Raw genomic sequence first — 18506 nt, 5'->3', positions numbered from 1 at the left:
TTCAACGCCTGATGCAAGGTCGAGGGTACCGCCCTCATGTTGTGAACCCACGACCTTCCGAATAGGGCGTTGTACCTCATGTCCCCTTCGATCACATAGAAATTTATCTCTTGGATCGTCCTGGCGGTGTTCACCGGCATGGTTATCTCCCCTTTAGTAGTTTCACATTCCATATTAAATTCATTCAACACCCGGACTGTCGACACTATTTGGTCCTGTAACCCCAATTGCTCTACGACCCTCAATCTGATGATGTTGGCTAAGCTACCTGTATCAATCAACACATATTTAACTAGATATTTATTGATAAGTACGGATATTACCAGCGCATCATTATAAGGTTGTATGATGCCCTCGGCATCCTCCTCGTTGAACGAAATGGTACATAATGTCGGGTGCATTTTTCCCTCGTGATAGATACCTTAATGCCCTTTATCATTGGCCCTTGGGGGATATCGACCCCTCCAATGATCATGTTGATGACGTGCTGACGCTCTTCTTGTTCGGCCTGTTTGTTGGTGTCCATGTTCCTGAAGTGGGTTTTGGCTTGATCACTCAGAATTTCTCGGAGGTGCTCGATATTGAACAATCAGGCAACTTCTTCTCTCAATTGTCGGCAGTCCTCGGTCATGTGGCCATGAGTGTTGTGATACTTACACATCAAGTTAGGATCTCGTTGGGTAGGGTTGGACTGCAATGGTCGGGGCCACTTGGTCTCCTTGATGCACCCGATGGCTGATACGATATTGACAGTATCAACGTTGAAGTTATACTCTGATAATCTTGGTGCTTCCCTACCCCTAAGTGTCTTGTCGAAACCATTTTTGCTCGTCAGACCTCGGCTACTAGGCCCTCGATCGCCTTTCTTTTCGTCCCTTATGGGATGACGCCCGAACCTATTTCCCCTTCGGTCCGTGTTGTATGGTTGGTACCGATCCCGGACCGGCCTTTGCTTATGATCGACGACTCTCTTATACCTGTCGTCGGCCCTAATGAGATAAACAAACCTAGAAGGGGCTCCGAGTTGGTCGTCCTCGACCCTGATCTTTGATTGGTACCTGTTGTGGACATCGGCCCAAGTTACCGTTGGGTTTTACTAAATTTTGTTTTAGCTGTTGTGAAGCCAATGAGCTTCGGGGGTTAAGTCCTTGAGTAAATGACTAAACGGCCCAATCATCTGCGTCCGGAGGCAGGTCCATCCGTTCCATCTGGAACCTCGGCACGAACTCCCTGAGCATCTCCTTGCCTCTTTGTGTAACCTTGAAAAGGTCCGACTTTCTGGTTTCGACCTTGATGGCTCCGGCATGGACCTTCACGAAAGCGTGTGCAAGCATAGCAAACGAGTCAATGGAATTGGGGGGTAAGTTGTAATACCAAATCATTGCTCTTTTGGACAAAGTCTCCCCAAACTTCTTCAGTAACACCGACTCGATTTCATCATCTTCCAAGTCATTCCCTTTGATTGTGCATGTATAGAAGGTCACATGCTCATTCGGATATGTGGTTCCGTTATATTTTAGGATATCAGGCATACGAAACCTCTTTGGGATCGACTTCGGTGCCGTGCTCGGAGAAAATGGCTTCTGGGTAAATTTCTTGGAATCCGTCCTTTTCAATATCGGGGGTGTTCTCGGGATTTGATCGACCTTGGAATTGTATGTTTACACCTTCTTGTCATTGGCCTCAATTTTCTTTTTACCTAATTCCACCCGCTTCGTTAATGCTTCAAGCATTTTCTTTATTTCGGGATTGATCCCGGTCTCAGCTTAACCCAGTCTCTCGGTGATCTGTTCATTTTTCAGATATTTTCCCGGTATTGTTCAGGCTCAAACCTGCTGGGGGCATGGCTTTGATTCTGTAGTTTCGCTATTGCCGCCTGTTGAGCCTGCATTATTTCGAAGATTAACCGTAGGCTTACCCAATCGCCTTCGCTTTCGGGCGCTTCTCGATTTGTTGGTCGGGATCCCCCGCGAACGCTATTTTCAGGATTAGTTGGCAGATTGACGTTGATGGCCACTTGTGAGTTAGCATCGACCAGATCGGCAACTTGGACTCTGTTGGGATCAGCAGGAGGCACCTCGTTGCTAGGCACCAAATTATTGTTTTCGCCATGATGGCCAGACTCAGCGTCAACGTTCAAGTGGGTAGACTGAGAATTTGACATTTTTAAACTGACCTGAAATTAAGACTTTAAACAACAAGCATAAAATATAGTGTGTTATGAAAATTTGTATCAAATCACCCCTATCATCCTTAGCCCCACGGTGGGAGCCAAACTGTTTACCCTTAAAAAATATAACAATTAAATTTGTACGCGATTTTAATGATATGTGGATTGATTCAACACAAATAATCGAGAATATTAGATAAACGAGTTAAAGACAAAATGAATAATCAAACCAATTGTAATGTTATGGCCTAGCCTGAACCTAGGCTGAACAGTAGTTTCGCCTTCGATCGGACTTGGTTCGAACCCAAATCAGATGAAGTACAAACAGTTATGTAAGAACTTTTGCAATAGCTAGAAAGCAAAAAAATGAATTTGTATTGCCTTGGTTTGCGTGTTACAATATATCTATCAAAATAAAAAACATCCCTTTTATATAGTAGGAGAATTTCATCCCTAGTACAAGTATAAAAAAGGTAAAAATCTTCCTTTCCCGTTAATTACTGATCCGTAACCGACATCGAACGAGATCCGCGATGTGATATCCGGTCAGGTATGAATATCACAGCCCTTTATCCGTCGTGTGTAACTATTTACCATGTTTCCCTAGGTTTTAGAATTTATTTTGGGTCCGGGGAGCGTTGCTTAATCGTGCCTGGTGATGAACACATCGTTCTTCTTTTGTGGGTCTCAATACGAAAGGTTCCCAACCTCGATTTCAGTCTCGTGCGTCCGTGCCCTTCTTCTGTTTTCTTCACCGAGAAATCGAAGTATGCTCTACCCCGATTTTACTCGTACACACTATGTCCATCCATTACATTCTAATGTATGTGCACGGCAACCAGTGGCGGAACCACTCATTGGCAAGGGGAGTCAATTGTTACCCCTTCGTCGAGAAATTATACCACGTAGATAGGTTAAATATATTATTTTTATGTATATATACTATATATTGACTCCACTTAATTTTTTCATATGCTTACTTATTTATATTTTGACACCCCTTAGGGATAATTCTGGCTCCGCTACTGACGGCAACAGCTCCTTAATCAACTGCATTCCCCGGCTGATGCTTGCTTACGTCTCCTTATAACTTAAGTGCCCATGATATGTAAGGCCTAAAACTAAATAACCGTCAGAGAGGCTCGTTCAACAACAAAGGTAATACAACATCGGTATTAATGTGACAAAGGGTAAAGCATGAGTTCAGTATCTACCGAAATTCGAAGGCAAATTCCCTAGTTGTATTTATAGCAAGCAAAAGAGAAGTGTGAAAGGACAGCGCAGAGATTCATGTCTAATCAAGCAAATTCTTCTTTTTTTCTAACAGTAACAATAGTCATACCCGTGCGATGCGCAATCAATATTAAAAATTATTAATTAAATTAAATTGTGATCGGCTTGTTTGAACATATTAGATCGTAATGTTTTAATATATTTCAATTGCCATCTTTGTTTACCCGAAAAATGGATAGAGTTGAATTTTTATGTAGTTCTAAGGATATGTGGTGTAACTTGACACAAATCATAAGAGTAAATAGAAATATCAAATATTGACTGTAAAGAATGAAAAATAAGCACAGTTGAAAAGAGGATGATTTATGGATTAAGTAAGATGAATCAATCTATGAAGCTAAAAAGGGATAATTTTTCAATATGGGAATGTATGATATCTGAGTTGCAATGTATACTCCAAAAACCTGCTTCTACAGAAATATAACCATGCCTTTTATAGTGGGGGATCCTATTTTAGATATAATTAAAAATACATAGTGGGGAACCCATGATAAATCAGTTTTTCCCTAATTCCGGCCGAGATTTTCTCATTCACTGCGGCTGCAACGGCTCTTGTCTATAAGCTTGAACTTTATAGGGCTCAGTATAGGTCGATATTGATCAGTTTCTAGCTTCAGGGCCCGATGCGGGTGTGAGATCGATTCCGACTCGAGGTCCGAAAATGACTTGGGCTCGGTATTGGTTGGCCTCTGACCCTTAAGCTCGATTCCATCACATCTCATCATAATTTGATTCGGACTCGAGCTCGATAATGACTTCGATCTCGGTATTTGACATGTCCCTGAAAATTGAAGCTCGTTTGTGCCTTCTTCGGATCCCATCTCGATCAGTTGTACGAAGATCGAGGTCAGTTTCGACCGTATAAAGATAGTCCCCTCGTTACTCGGGAAGGATGTGGCGAAAGACGATATGATTTCTCAATGGCTCGATTGGATGCGCATTGACATTTGTATCGAGCCCGATCATGTCGTACGTGATAGCTGTCAAGTAGGTTTTGCTTACCAAGGCATTAAATGCGTGTCAGTTAGCGGTCGGCCACTAGCTCCATCGAACCATCGCCGTGAGCCTATAAATGCCCGCTCCTTCATTGAATCAAACTTCAATTTTTCTCACTCTTTTCATCTCCTCCTTTCCATCGTCTGTAGAGCCATCTTTGTTAGCACTGAAACTACCAGTTTTTATCTTCCTTCGCTCTTCTTTACTTATACAAATGGCAAAAAATTCAAAGACCGTACCACAGAAGGAGAAAGCTTCTTGCTCCTCTTCGCGGCCGTCTGATGGCAAGGCGCCAGTGGAGCCGCTTCCCCACGAGTATGTTCCCGACCCGTGTATTCTAAAACCTGACTTCAAGGTAGAAAACCCTTCATCGATATCGGGCCGATGTGAGCATGTGTCAATGTACATGTGCTCGATAACAAAGGGCCACCTCTAGGCTGTGAAGAAGGAATACAACTGAGGTCCCGAGGTTGTGGTACAAATTCCTACTCCCGAAGAGGGCATCATCGCTTATGTGGAGGGGTTCCGTGTTTACACTTATCCCTTCACATTGGGACCCCTCGACCCAGTGATTATTGATTTTTGCAAAAAATATCAGGTCACCCTCGGCCAAATCCACCCCTCTCTATGGCTCATAGTGATCATGCTGCGCTTCTTCTCTAGCAAGACCGAGGGGCTAGAGTTTACTCTAAGTCACCTCACGCGGTTGTACCGGCTTCGAATCTATCGAGGACTAATCAGGCTCCAACGCCGGGCAACGAAGGCCTTGACCTCGAGCATCGACGAGGACAAGGATCGGGATTGGATGAGCCATTTTGTGTGGGTGAGGACCCGTGAAATTATCCCGGAGGAGAAGATGTCGTTCCCCGAGGAGTGGAACTTCAATCGTAAGTGATATTTTAAACTTTATTCTTCGTACCTTCTTCAACTTTGCCTAATATCCCTTTTTGACATGCAGTTGTTCTTTGGATGCCTTAAGCGATACCTGACCTCGAGGATTGGGTTCGGAAGTTAGCCTCGACTTCCACTTACGCCGAACGCGCATGGCGTGATTTGGAAAAGGGCATATAGGAGGCCACGAATCACTATAAGGATCTCCTTTTTCATGTTTTGAAACATTTTTTATACCTTATTCGTCACTAATTTTCTTTTATGCAGGCCTGACCAAGGATGCCGTTTTGAGGCCTTCAAGTGGCGAGGAAGAAACCAAGTCCTCGGTTCCGAAGCCGGGGGAGGACAAGAAGAGGAAAACTGTATCGCAGTCCGAGGACCCCAAGGCCAAACCTCAAAGGGTGAGGAGAAAAATAATCGCCCTCACGATGGACTCGTTCCAAAAATTGAGAGACGAAGAAGAGGAAGAAGAGGAAAATGCTTTGGCACTGACTGTCCGACCTAGGACAGCTATTAAAATCAAGCCTCGTGTTGAGGAGGCTCCCACGAAGAAATCGGGTGGAGGATCCCGAATTACCAGAGGTCGAGACCGTTTCTCGGCCATCTGCAACTACACCGGACGGGGCCGGTTCTAAGACCCCAAAGATCAATCAGAGCGTCCTGAGCGACTTGCTCGGGACCATGACAGTAAGTCACTTGCCTTCTCTTCCGACTTTTTCTGAGGAGGCACTAAGGGAAGCTCGAGATTTGAAGACCCCTGATATAGGCGGAGGCTCTGGTGTAGGGGAGCCCTTTCGGGACTGCTTTACTGGAGTCGATGATGCCTTTGATCTTAGTGACGCTTCAATTCTTCTAGAAGAGGCCCAACGTCTCTTATTTCGGGTAAGAATCTGTTGTGTAGGCCTTCGCTAAGCTCGTGTAGGCCTTCGCCAATATGACTTGTGTTTTCCCTTTTTGTGTAGGCTTTCGACAAGCTCCGAGCTGACCTCAGCCAGTGTGAAATCGAGCTCCAAAAGGTCTCGGAGGAGAAGAATGCTCTGAAGCTTCTTTGCGGCCAAAAAGATGAGACTATAAAGGACCTTCAAGAGGATTTGGTCAAGGCTCGTGAGGAAGAGGCTGAGCTAGATAAGCAGGTGAGCCTCCTTTTGATAGGGTATGGACTCGAGCCAACTGTGGAAGCTAATACATCGTTGTCACAGCTGTAGCAAAAGGTTGAAAGGATCGAGTTGCTTCGGGGAGAAGTCGATCAGGTCAAGACCGATTGTGATCGGTGGAAGGTGAATATGGACCGCCGGGCTGTAGAAAAGGAAACTGCCTTGGCAAAACTGTCATCGGTCGGAGTTTAACTTCGGGGCATCAAAGAGAAAAGTTCGGCCCAAGCCAAGAGGATCGAGGAGCTCGAAACCGGGATTACTGAGGCCAAGTCGGAGATCGAGAAGACAAAAGTCATGGCGGACAAGTCCATTGCCATGTACCAGGACGATGCTGAGGCTGCTCAAATGCAGCTAATGGATGCTTCTGACCGAGAGCAATGGATTATTGACTCGAAAAAGTGTCAATCCCGGAGGGAAATCCTCGAGGAAATCCATACTCGAGGTTTTGACCTATCCGTGGAGATAGCCCAAGCCAAGGTGCTTGAGGCCGAAGCTAGACAGCTGGCCTCCTTCGATGACGAAGACGATGATGAAGAAGGCAGTCGAGGCGGATCCGATGAGGGCCTGAAGGAGAAGTTGTTCCTGAAGAAGAGGTCAAAACCGGCCGTAGTTAGGATTTCGTTTCCCTTTTTGTAAGACCTTGATCGGTCCCTTGTACATAGCCTTTTCTGTCAATATATAATAGAAAAACTTCTTTCGAATGTCTTCTCAGTTTTATGTTCAAATGTGTTTTGTGCTTTTGCCTTGTGAAAATTCTGTTGTTGCAGCCTCTGTAATCGAGTGAACACTAGTTCGGACTTAGAACAAAACCCTTAGATTTTTTAAGCACGTAAGGGTGAGTCTCCGAGTTCAATAATATATTAGAGATTTCGGATGGGTTGATCGATGGCATGACTGTACCGTTTTTATAACTACACCATTTATGTTAAAGATAATTTGATACCTCTTAAGGTTTTTCGAGGGCTGATTTTATCGAAGCCCTTTTGATTGTTTGCCGGGGGTAGCCTCTTTTAACCGGTTTTTCAGAGAATTTGAAGACCTATCATTATTGCGGAACTCGGACATCTCCGAGCCGCGTTATTTAGGTCGTAGCCTTTAGTTTGGCCGTAGCCTTCGGGTATGCCTCTTGGGCTTATTTTCCAATAACATTTCGAACTTGTTTGAAATATCAGTCCCCGAGAATGGTGGCCTTGTCCTATAGATCGAGGGGTGCCTCTTTGAGGTCTTATGAATTTGTGAATATTTTGAGTGATTTCTCAAACTCAAAATAAGAGTAGCCCGTAGACTTAGTAGTCGAGTGAGTGCCTGCTCGAACTCGAAATAAGAGCAGCCCGTAGGCTTAATGGTTGAGTGAGTGATTTCTCGAACTCAAAATAAGAGTAGCCCGTAGGCTTAGTAGTCGAGTGAGTACCTGCTCGAACTCGAAGTAAGAGCAGTACGTAGGCTTAATAGTTGAGTGAGTGATTTTTCGAACTCAAAATAAGAGTAGCCCGTAGGCTTAGTAGTTGAGTGAGTGATTTCTTGAACTCAAAATAAGAGTAGCCCGTAGGCTTAGTAGTCGAGTGAGTGCCTGCTTGAACTCGAAGTAAGAGCAGCCCGTAGGCTTAATGGTTGAGTGAGTGATTTCTCGAACTCAAAATAAGAGTAGCCCGTAGGCTTAGTAGTCGAGTGAGTGATTTGAACTCGAAGTAAGAGCAGCCCGTAGGCTTCATGGTTGAGTGAGTAATTTCTCAAACTCAAAATAAGAGTAGCCCATAGGCTTAGTAGTCGAGTGAGTGCCTGCTCGAACTCGAAGTAAGAGCAGCCCGTAGGCTTAATGGTTGAGTGAGTGATTTCTCGAACTCAAAATAAGAGTAGCCCGTAGGCTTAGTAATCAAGTGAGTGCCTGCTCGAACTCAAAGTAAGAACAGCCTGTAGGCTTAATGGTTGAGTGAGTGATTTCTCGAACTCAAAATAAGAGTAGCCCGTGGGCTTAATGGTCTAGTGAATGTCCCTGATTTGTGGGGTAATGGTCGGCCCTTGAGCCTGTTTGCATAATAGTCATGAAATAAAGGATGGATTGTGAGACATGAGATATGGGCAAAGAGGTTTCTTTTCATGTCGTTATACATGTGTTTATATTTTGTACCAGGGATCGAGCTATCTACACGAGCATGGTTCGTTTTGACCATTTAGCTCTTACAATTTTTTCTATCGGGGCCCTGTCGTTATGAAGTAACTTCCTTGCATCAAACTTGATAATCGAACATCGAGCTTGATATATTTGAGGGTAACGCCCCACCAGTATTTGAGGTTGATTGTAAAGAGGCCTCGGATACTATTTGAATTTGTTCTAAGTTAGCACGATCAATGGTTGCCTTATTACAAACCTTGCCGAAAAACCCATTTAGGACAAAACCGGTCTGAGGGAAAAAGAGTGCAACGCGTGCTTTCAAACCAATGGCCTGGTGTTGAATGATCCATCCTTGTTCCTGATTAAACTTCTGCAAGGGTTACTTTCAAAATATAAATGAACATGGGAGGGTCGTACCTTAGCAGTAGTATCGTTTTAGGTGCGACACATTTCAATTGATTGGTAGTGGCTTGCCGTTTATAATACCGAGTTTGTAGGATCCTTTACTGACGTTTTCGAGCACCTGATAGGATCCTTCCCAGTTTGGACTCAGTTTTCCTTCATTTGGATTTCAGGTGCTGAGGGTGACTTTCCTTATCACTAAATCCCCGATTTTAAAATGGTGAAGATTGGCTCTTCGATTATAGCATCTTTTGATCCGCTGCTTTTGGGCGGCCAATTGGACGAGAGCAGTTTCTTGTTTTACATCCAATAATTTGAGGCTAGTATTCATAGCTTCGTGATTTGACTCTTCTGTTGTATATCGAAACCTGGCACTGGGTCCCCCGACTTCGACTGGAATCAAGGCTTCGGAGCCATATACTAAGGAGAGCGGGGTTGCCCCCGTACTGGATTTTGATGTTGTTCGATATGCCCAAAGAACTTCGGGTAGGATTTCTCTCTATTTTCCCTTAGCGTTGTCCAACCTTTTCTTTAGGTTTTAAATGATAGTCTTGTTCGTCGATTCGGCCTGTTCGTTCCCACTAGGGTGATACGGTGTTGATAATATCTATTTTATTTTGTGGTCTTCGAGGAATTTCGTCACTTTGCTGCCGATAAATTATTTTCCATTGTCACACACTATTTCAGCGGGTATCCAAATCGACATATGATATGATCCCAGATGAAGTCTATAACCTCTTTCTCTCTTACTTTCTCGAATGCATGTGCTTCAACCCATTTAGAGAAACAGTCAGTCATAAATAAAATAAACGTAGCTTTACCTGGAGCCGATGGCAGAGGGCCAACGATATCCATTTCCCATTTCATGAATGGCCATGGGGATAGGACTGTGTGAAGTTGCTCTCCGGGCTGATGAATCATCGGTGCAAACTTTTGACATTTGTCACATTTTCGAACAAACTCCTTTGTGTCTTTGTTCATATCGATCCAATAATATCCTGCTCTGATTATTTTTCGGACCAATGAATCTGCACCGGAATGATTTCCACAAGTACCCTCGTGAATCTCACGTAGGATGTAGTCGGTGTCTCCTGGACCTAAGCATACTGCCAATGTTCCATCGAATGTCCTTTGGTATAATGTCCCATTTGTAGTCAATGTGAATCGAGCAGCTTTGGTTCGAAGGGCCCTCGAATATTTAGGGTCCGATGGGAGCTTTCCATTCTCCAAGTATTCAATATACTTATTCCTCCAATCCCAGGTTAAGCTTGTAGAATTTATCTCGGCATGACCTTCTTCGATCACGAATCTCGAGAGCTGAACGACAGTCCCCGAGTTGACCTCGTCTTCCTTGACCGATGATCCCAAATTTGCAAGAGTATCATCCTCACTATTTTGTTCTCGAGATACATGCTGTAAAGTCCATTCTTTGAAACGGTGCAAAGTTACCTGTAGGTTGTCCAAATATTTTTGCATTCTATCCTCTCGAACATCGAAGGTTTTGTTTACTTGATTTACCACCATTAAAGAGTCACACTTGGCTTCAATGACTTCTGCTCCCAAGATTTTAGCTAGCTCAAGTCCTACAATCATGGCCTCATACTCGGCCTCGTTGTTAGTCAACCTAGTAGTTTTAATAGATTGCCTAATAGTGCTACCCGTAGGTGGCTTTAAAACGATGCCTAGCCTGGACCACTTCGCTTTTGAAGCCCCATTTGTGAAAAGGGTCCATACCCCCGATGATGTACCCGATTTCAACAAAGAGTTCCCTTTTGACTTCGGGTACGAGGGTTGGTGTGAAATTGGCCACGGAGTCCGCTAACATTTGAGACTTCATGGTCGTCCGGGGTTGATATTCGATATCGTACCCACTGAGTTCGACGGCCCATTTGGCCAATCGGCCTGATAGTTCGGGCTTGTGAAAAATATTACGAAGTGGGTAAGTGGTTAATACTCATATGGGGTGACATTGAAAGTATGGTCTTAACTTTCTGGAGGCGCTTACCAGTGCGAGTGCCAATTTCTCTAAGTGTGGATATCTAGTTTCTGCTTCCCCTAAGGTTCGGCTTATATAATAAACGGGAAATTGCGTACCTTGCTCTTCTCGAACTAAGTCACCACTTACTGCGATTTCCGATACTGCAAAGTACAAGCAAAGTTTCTCGTCTGCCTTTGGAGTGTGAAGCAGTGATGGGCTCGATAGGTATCGCTTCAATTCCTCTAATTCCTGTTTGCATTCTGGGGTCCAGGCAAAATCGTTCTTCTTTTTGAGTAGAGAGAAAAATTTGTGACTTCGATCTGACGACCTTGAAATGAATCGGCCTAAAGCAGCAATCTGTCCCGTTAGCCTCTACATGACTTTTACACTGTCCACGATGCTGATGTCTTCGATGGACTTGATTTTATTGGGGTTGATCTCGATACCCCGATTCGATACCATGAAGGCGAGGAACTTTCCCGAACCGACCCCGAAAGCACATTTCTCGGGGTTGAGCTTCATGTTGTATTTCCTTAAAATATCGAATGTTTCCTGCAAATGAGCCAAATGGTCCTCTGCGCGTAAGAACTTAACTAGCATGTCATCAATATAAACTTCCATTGATGTACCTATTTGTTCCTCGAACATTTTATTTACTAGGCGTTGGTAAGTAGCCCCTGCATTTTTTAGCCCGAAGGGTATCACATTATAACAATATGTTCCATACTTGGTGACAAATGATGTTTTTTCCCGGTATCTTCCGGGTTCATCTAGATTTGATTGTACCCGAAATAGGCATCGAGAAAAGTAAGGACCTCGTGGTCGGCCGTGGCATCGATCATGCGATCGATGTTGGGCAGCGAAAAAGAATCTTTGGGGCACGCCTTGTTTAAATCCTTATAATCTATACACATTCTAAGTTTGTTCCCCTTTTTAGGGACTACAACTACATTGTCTAACCATTCGGGGTATTTCACCTCCCGAATGGACCCTATTTTAAGAAGTTTAGTAACCTCGTCCTTTACGAATGAGTGCTTTACCTCAGACTGGGGTCTTCTCTTTTGCTTCACCGATTTGAACCTAGGGTCCAAGCTTAGCCGATGTGGCGTTATATCCAGTGGAATCCCTGTTATGTCTAAATGGGACCAAACAAAATAATCTATGTTATTGATAAGAAATTGAATAAGCCTTTTCCTGAGTTCGGGGGTTAATCCCGTTCCCAGGTATACCTTTTGTTCGGGAAAATGCTCGATTAGTATGACTTGCTCCAGTTCTTCAATCGTTGATTAGGTACCGTCGGAATCGTCGGGGACCACGAAGGATCGAGGGATCCTTTGATCATCATCTTCGTCAATCTTCTGATTTTCTAATTGGGTTGAAGCTGACGCCTATGATTGCTATTTGGCATCTCATTACCTTTTGAGTCCGACCCCTTTGCTGGCGAAGGTGAGGATATCAGAATTGCTTCTTCGACGACAAACATTTCCCTTGCGGTCGGTTGTTCTCCGTACACTGTTTTGACCCCCTCTGATGTTGGGAATTTAAGAACCTGGTAGAGGGTCGAAGGTACAACCCTAATACTATGGATCTGTGGTCTTCCAAAAAGGGCGTTGTATCTCATGTCGCCTTCGATTATGTGGAACTTCGTTTCCTGGATGATCCCAGCCACATTTATCGGCAGGATTATCTCGCCTTTGGTGGTTTCACATACCATATTGAATCTGTTAAGAACCAGGGTCGCAGGTACGACTTGGTCCTGTAGACCGAGCTGTTCTACAACCTTCGATCTAATAATGTTGGTCGAGCTACCTGGATCAATTAACACACGCTTAACTTTAGTTTTATTCATAAGTACGGAAATTACCAGTGCATCTTTGTGAGGTCGCATGACTCCTTCTGCATCTTCATCATTAAAGGACAAGGTTCCTATGGGTGCATAATCCTGAGTTCGAGGTCGCTTTTCCCTCATAACCGACGTCTTAGTGCGTTTAAGCACCGACCCATGAGGGGTATCAATGCCACCGATGATCATGTGGATGATGTTCTGTGGTTCTTCCTGTTCGTTTTGTTTACCGAAATCCCTGTTTTTGAAATGGTTTTTGGCCCTGTAGCTTAAAAGTTCTCGAAGGTTCCCTTTATTGAATAACCGGGCTACCTCCTCTCTTAGTTGCCTGCAATCTTCCGTTCTGTGGCTATGGGTGCCATGATATTCGCATATTTGATTGGGGTTTCTTTGGGCAGGATCGGTCTATATGGGTCGAGGCCATTTAGTGTCTTTGATACGTCCGATAACCGACATGATGGCAGATGCATCGATGCTGAAGTTATACTCCGATAATCATGGTGCTTCCTGAGGTCCAGTAGGCCTGTCGACCCCATTTCTGTTCATCAGCCCCCGAGACCCTTGACCTCAATCACTTCGGGGTTACGTCTCGATTCATTGATCCTGTGGTTTCCACTATATGGTCGGTATCGGTCCCTGACCGGACCTTGTTCTCGATTGATGTTCCTTCTAGCAGCAGGTTCAGAACCCAACTGATCGTCTTCGACTCTAAGTTTCAACTGGTATCGATTATGCACATCAGCCCAAGTAATAGCTGGGTACCCGATCATGTTATGCTTCAACCGTCGTGAAGCCGTCGAACTTCGTTCGTTCAAACCTTGAGTGAAAGCCTGAACAACCCAATCATCTGTAACTGGTGGCAGATCCATTCGTTCCATTTGAAAGCGAGATACGAACTCCCTTAGTATCTCGTTATTCTTTTGTCTTACCTTGAACAGGTCCAACTTCCTGGTCTCGACTTTTATGGCCCCAGCGTGCGCTTTTACGAAGGAATCTGCAAGCATAGCAAAAGAATCGATAGAATTAGATGGTAAATTATGATACCATATCATTGCTCCCTTTGACAGGGTTTCACCGAATTTCTTCAACAATACGGATTCGATTTCATCGTCCTCTAGGTTGTTCCCTTTAATAGAACATGTGTAAGAGGTGACATGTTCGTTGGGGTCGGCAGTTCCGTTATATTTAGGAATCTCGGGCATGCATAATTTCTTTGGGATCGGTTTAGGAGCCACGCTTGGGAGGAAAGGCTTTTGTACTAATTTTTTGGAATCTAAGCCCTTCAATATCGGTGGTGCCCCCGGGATCTGATCAACTCTGGAGTTATACATTTCCACATTTTTGTCGTTTGGTTCGATCCTCCATTCTCCCGATTCTATTCGTTTGGTCAGTTCTTCAAACATCTTAGCAATTTCGGGATTAGTCCCCGATTCTTGCTCATTTGGCCTTACTATAGCTGGTTCCGTTCTATGGGCGATTTCTCGGGGTGGATTGGGCTTCGGCCTGCTTGGTATCTGAGTTTGGTTCTGTAATTGAGCTATTGTTGCTTGTTGAGCTTGCAACATTTTGAAAATCATGCGTAAGTTGACGCTGTTTTCGTCGACGTTAAGGGTATCTCGAGCTGCAGATCAAGTGCCACCATGAATGCTATTTTTAGGTTCAGAATGTAGGTTTGCCTCAATGGGCATTTGCGAATTAACGTCTAATGGCACTTCGACTCGAGCTCCAACGACGTCCACAAGCGGCCTTTCGGTCCTGGGTGTCAAGTTGTTGTTCTCATCTTGAAGACCAGCTTTATTGTCGATAGGTAAGGCCATTTAATTGATAGCTCGTCGTAGCTAATCCGAAATCAGAGACACTTCCAGAACCAAGCGTAAAATGGCGTATTTTGCGGATTTGTATCAAATAACCACTGTTATCCTTAGCCCCACAGTGGGCGCCAAACTGTTAACCCGAAAAATGGATAGAGTTTAATTTGTAGGCAGTTCTAAGGATATATGGTGTAACTTGACACAAATCGTAAGAGTAAATAGAAATATCGAATATTGACTGTAAAGAATGAAAAATAAGCAAAGTTGAAAAGAGGATGATTTATGGATTAAGTAAGATGAATCAATCTATGAAGCTAAAAAGGGATAATTTTTCAATATGGGAATGTATGATATCTGAGTTGCAATGTATACTCCAAAAACCTGCTTCTACAGAAATATAACCATGCCTTTTATAGTGGGGGATCCTATTTTAGATATAATTAAAAATACATAGTGGGGAACCCATGATAAATCAGTTTTTCCCTAATTTCCGCTGAGATTCTCTCCTTCAGTGCGGCTGCAACGGCTCTTGTCTATGAGCTCGATCTTGATCGGGCTCAATATGGGTCGATATTGATCGGTTTCCAGCTTCGGGGCCCGATGCGGGTGTGAGATCGATGCCGACTCGGGGTCCGAAAATGACTTGGGCTCGGTATTGGTTGGCCTCTGACCCTTAAGCTCGATTCCATCACATCTCATCATAATTTGATTCGGACCCGAGCTCGATAATGACTTCGAGCTCGGTATCTGACCTGTCCCTGAAAATCGAAGCTCGTTTGTGCCTTCTTCGGATCCCATCTCGATTAGTCGTACGAAGACCGAGGTCAGTTTCGACCGTATACAATCTTATTTGTTAATACGATATACCCAATAATAAAATCTCTATTAAATTAACGAGACTTATATAGTCATTGAATAATTTTTTTGTTCTATATTTTTTTTATTATATTATCCAATGTTTAGTATTATTACATTGTTAATAGAAATTTTATTAGCATACTACTTTGTTTATTATTTTTGTTTGCTCGCTTTCTTTTTGTAATATAAGAGAAGATATATATTTTATTACTCTTCCAATATTTTTTTATTTTAAATTTTATTCTGTTATTCTCAATAATATTATCTGAATTTAAATGAATAAAATCTCTATTAAATTAAAGGGACTTATATATACATCGAATAACTTTTTTCTTATGTATTATTTTTTAATTATATTATCCAATATTTAGTATTATTACATTGTTAATAGAAATATTTATTAGCATAATACTTTATTTAATATTTTCTCTACTACTTTATTTTTGTAATATAATAGAAGATATACATATTTTATTACTCTTGAACTAATTTTTATTTTAAATTTTATTCTATTGTTCTCAATAATATTGTCTGAATTTTAATGAATAAAATCTCTATTAAATTAAAGGGACTTATATAGGCATCGAATAACTTTTTTGTTATGTATTATTTTTATTATATTATCCATTGTTTAGTATAATTGCATTGTTAATAGAAATTGTTATTAGCATATTACTTTGTTTAATATTTTTGTCTACTACTTTATTTTTGTAATATATATATATATATATATATATATATATATATATATATATATATATATATATTTGTTACTCTTGAAATATATTTTTATTTTAAAGTTTATTCTATTATTTTCAATAATATTATCTGAATTTTAGAATAAAATCTCTAGTAAATTAGACGAACTTATATAGGCATAGAATAATTTTTTTGTTCTGTATTTTTATTTATTATATTAGTATATTTCATTATTCATAGAATTTTTATTATCATATTACTTTTTTTAATATTTTTGTCTGCTACTTTCTTTTTGTAATATAATAGAAGATATATATTTTATTACTCTTGAAAGATTTTTTAATTTTAAATTTTATTCTATTGTTCATAATAATATTGCTTGAATTTTAATGATTAAATCTCTATAAAATTAAAGGGACTTATATAGTCATCGAATAACCTTTTTGTTATATTATCCAATGTTTAGTATAATTGCATTGTTAATAACAAAATTATTAGCATATTACTTTATTTAATAGTTTTGTCAGCTGCTTTCTTTTTGTAATATAATAGAAGATATATATTTTATTACTATTGAAATATTTTTATTTTATTTTATATTATATTCTCTTGTTCTCAATAATATTGTCTGAATTTTAGAGAATAGATTTTTAAAAAGAAAAAGAAAAATGATTTAAAAAACAAAACAAAGAAATTAACTAACTTAAACCAACCCTCACCCATGTTTGAGTAGTTAATAGCTAATTTCTTTGTGTCTTTGTTTTATTTATAATTTTCTTTTTTCTTTTTTTAAACAATAATTTTGAATCTCCAAATTTGTTGGAGCTTGTCCTAAAATTTGACACTTGTTAAATGTTTGTTGTTACACTTGGCATCATCATATTGAATTGCTTCTCCTATTCAATATTTAGTATAATTGCATTGTTAATAGAAATTTTTATTAGCATATTACTTTGTTTAATATTTTTGTCTACTACTTTATTTTTGTAATATGACTAAGATATATATATATATATATATATATATATATATATATATATATATATATATATATATATATATATATATATATATTACTCTTGAAATATCTTTTTGTTTTAAATTTTATTCTACTGTTTTCAATAATATTATCTGAATTTTAATGAACAAAATCTCTATTAAATTAGACGGACTTATATAGGCATAGAAAAACCTTTTTGTTCTGTATTTTTCTTTATTATATTAGTATTATTTCATCATTAATAGAAATTTTATTATCATATTACTTTGTTCAATATTTTTGTCTGTTACTTTCTTTTTGTAATATAATAGAAGATATATTTATTTTATTACTCTTGAAATATTTTTTTTATTTTAAATTTTATTTTATTGTTCACAATGATATTGTTTGAATTTTAATGAATAAATCTCTATTAAATTAAAGGAACTTATATAGTCATCGAATTGTTCACAATAATATTGTTTGAATTTTAATGAATAAATCTCTATTAAACTAAAGAGACTTATATAGTCATCGAATAACTTTTTTATTATGTATTTTTCTTTATTATATTATCCAATGTTTAGTATAATTGCATTGTTAATAAAATAATTATTAGCATATTACTTTGTTTAATAGTTTTGTCGGCTGCTTTCTTTTTGTAATACAATAGAAGATATATATTTTATTACTATTGAAATATTTTTATTTTATTTTATATTATATTCTCTTGTTCTCAATAATATTGTCTAAATTTTAATGAATAAATTTTTAAAAAGAAAAACAAAAATGATTGAAAAAAAAGAAACAAAGAAATTAACTAACCTAAACCAACCCTCACCCATGTTTGAGGAGTTAATAGTTAATTTCTTTGTGTCTTTGTTTTATTTATCATTTTCTTTTTTCTTTTTTTAAACAATAATTTTTGAATCTCCAAATTTGTTGGAGCTTTGTCCCAAAATTTGACGCTTGTTAAATTTTTGTTGTTACACTTGGCATCATCACATTGAATTGCTTATTCTATTCTACGTAGATAGATATGAGAAGATAATTGAACAACCACACTTCAAATTTGGTATTGATCTTTTCGAATTGTTTTGGGTTTAAGAAAGTAACATCTGAACCTTAAAATATTTGTATGGCTTGTAAATCATTTGTTTTCTCTGACGATTGAGGCATATATCTCTTCGTGTTAATCAAACATCTTTTCTTGCAAAAGGATTTGTTCTCCCTACCAAACTAAAAAAGGGAATTAAACCAAAAGAGAAAAAGAAAAAAGAAAAAACAAGCATTGAGGAATTTCTTTCAGCCTTATAATT

Source organism: Nicotiana tabacum, chromosome 13 (genome assembly GCF_000715075.1).
Source record: "Nicotiana tabacum cultivar K326 chromosome 13, ASM71507v2, whole genome shotgun sequence".
In the NCBI taxonomy this organism is placed as follows: Eukaryota; Viridiplantae; Streptophyta; class Magnoliopsida; order Solanales; family Solanaceae; genus Nicotiana; species Nicotiana tabacum.
The sequence above is the reverse complement of the archived record's forward strand: the minus strand, read 5'-3'. Positions refer to the sequence as shown.